The following is a 2976-nucleotide window of genomic DNA, read 5'->3' as shown; positions in this document are numbered from 1 at the left end:
TCTTATTCTTAAACCAGAATGATTAAAACTCCATATATCCTATCTAACCAAAAGTTATGATTAAGACTATTTAGTGCCCAAGTATACATGGGAGCCTTTCTAATGAGGACCCCTATAATGAGGACTAGTTGAGAACTTTATTATTAGACCTACTTTTCGATCACATTTCCTCAAATCAACTGTTAAATGTTTTTATATTTGTGTGTAGATCATTTATGCAATTTTTCAACCATATTGAAAATTGTTAAGACTGTTGAAGGATATTTGACTTTGGAGTGCCTTGTCAAAATAGGATTACTTTATATTGTTATAATAGGAGAGAATGTTGTGAGCCCCGGAAAAATTTATCGAAATAAGGTGAGATCGTTGGAATAAATTTAACGATCTCGGTAATTATTAAGGTTTTCGGGAATAATTATTGAGATTTTTCACAAGGTTCCGCGAGAATTTTCGGGAAATTTTTCAGACACCTAAAGTATTTATTATGAATTTCTGAAGTTTGAGAATTAAGGAAATTCATTTAAATAAAAACAAATTTCACGGTGCGATCTGGACCGTTCAATCTAGCACCGCTTAATTTGAGCTGTCGAAATTAATTAAGAGAGGAGTGTGGATAGAAGTGGGATCAGATCAGAGGCTCAGATTGTTCGAGACCCTCCCAGAATCTCGACCCGTTTCCCTGCTCGACGACCCGGCGACTGAACCCGAACATAACTTCCTCTTCCAGCGAAGATACGGCAACGCACCAGTCATGGTCCATGCGTCTCGTCGTCGTGGTTTCTCCTATGGTTACGGATCGTTCATGCAAGGAGTGAGGAGAGTGAATCGAAGCCCGAAAGCTTCGGGTTTTCCGGCGAAGTTCCTCCAATTTCCGGCGATCTTCGGAGCTGCATGAGGCATGGAAATTGATCCTCTCGATGAGCTCTACGTGCTGGTGTGTTAGTTTTCAGTTTTGGATGGGTTTTGATGGATTGATGTTTTAGTGGGTTTCGGATACCCGCGGAGCCACTGTCCTCTTTGGTCGTTCTATGCTTCTGGGTTCATATCCGACGTCTTGGAGCATCGTCTGAGGTCCGGGGAAGCTCAGCTCATTGGGTTGGCTGAAGTGAGAAGTTTGGAAATTGGAAGTTGATTGAATTCCAGGATTGGAGTGTACCTAGTCATTGTTTATGGAATGAATTGCTGTAGAAATTCCGAATAGCAAGAATCAAGATTCGGAGTTAAGCCTCGGCTTAATCTTGTGCAAGGTAAGCTCGGGGTTTCTCTTCAGAGTTCAGACTTCAGAGTATTGGAATTAAATTGCAATAGTTGTTTAATATTTGAAATTTGGTTGCCTACATGCATTTCTACTATAAACTGGGTCCTGTTGTTGAGAATAGAGAACTGTACTCGTTTCAATTTAATTAAAGATTAACGTGTTAGCGTATAGTAATGAAGGGGTTGTTACCGAGAGGAAAGACGTAAAGTTCCTTCAGTTTTGGTTCTTTGGTTGGATGAGTACTTTTGAGATTAGTCTGGGCCAATGCTTTTAAATTGTTCCACTCTGGGGTAATTGGTTATAAAATGTGAAGTTCGGACGTTCGGTACTTTTGAGAAGTAATAATATTAGTTGTATAAAGGAAAATAGGGTGGGTGCCCATGGTGAAAGTGAAATTATATCGATTTCGGGAATTGTCCTAATTTGGTCGGAATCGGTCTAAAATAATGGATGATAAATTACAATCATTGAAATTGACAACACCTAAAGTGGATTGTGTCGAAAGAAAAGATTGTTAGTTAAGGTTGGTCAAATTTTGGTCAAACTAGGAAAACTGGTCGGACAATATATTGACGAAATTGAGATGTCATTTATATTATTTATGTCGGAATTTAAGACTTCAGTTATTCAAAGAACGGAAGGTTTGTGATTCTCGAAGTATGTGAAGAAGAGCAACAGCATTCAGGTAAGGGATTCGGGACTCTCCTTGATTAGTGGTTTTCTTATATTATGTTGTTATTAGAATGATGCATGTTAAGTGGTATGGTTTGGTTATGTTAAAATGCAATGCGTACTAATCAAACCATGAGAGATGTGATGGCTTGAGAGCGAAGGGTAGCACTAACTTCCTTGGGTTCGATCCCTTTAACCTCTAGAGGGTTAGCTACACCGGTCAGACGGTGCACGATCGCAATGACAACCTGATTCGTGTGTGTAGCTAGGTAGCGGACACTCTCGCTACGCTTACCTGGTTATAAATTAATTTGAGGTAAGGTCATGTAGTGGGTCTATGGGACCATCAGGTAATATTTGGTGCGCACGTATTTATTTTAGTAACATGCATCGATTTTCAAGTGGGAAAATATTTTAAGAGTTTTTCTATTGGAACATCCAAATTTACTCACTTGACCTCTATGCTTTTTACACCTCTTATCAAATGTTTGACCTCTATGCTTTTTACACCTCTTATCAAATTTTCAAATACTAAATTTATTCATTAAACCTCACTAATGGTTCTCAAATAACCTCACTCATATAATTTTGCAAACAAATTATCTTTAAAATCAAAATCTAGTCATTTCAATGATTTAATTACTCTATAAATCTTAACTACATATACACTTCTTAATCAAACAACATGCATAAATCTCTTTTCCAATAAAAAAAAAATCAGACACAAGGTATTGAGTTTCAAAATTTAATTTCTAATCAATAAGAAAATAACATGAACTATTCTGTGGTTTTTTTTAAAACATTTTTTTTTCTATTTTAACTGTGCAAAAAAAAAAAAATCATTTTTTTAATGTTGATTTTTTTCTCTATTTTCTGTACCTCATGATTAATTATTTAAATATTTTTTCAGTTTTTTTAACCGCTAGCTCTTTTTTGTTTTTCGATAGACTTAGATTTAGGTCATAAATCATAATAGGATTTATTTTGCTTTCCCTCACCAATATGTGTTCAACATACATATCATATATTTTTATGTCATATGATCT

Source organism: Rosa chinensis, chromosome 6 (assembly GCF_002994745.2).
Source record: "Rosa chinensis cultivar Old Blush chromosome 6, RchiOBHm-V2, whole genome shotgun sequence".
Classification (NCBI taxonomy): domain Eukaryota; kingdom Viridiplantae; phylum Streptophyta; class Magnoliopsida; order Rosales; family Rosaceae; genus Rosa; species Rosa chinensis.
Note: the sequence above shows the minus strand (reverse complement) of the source record.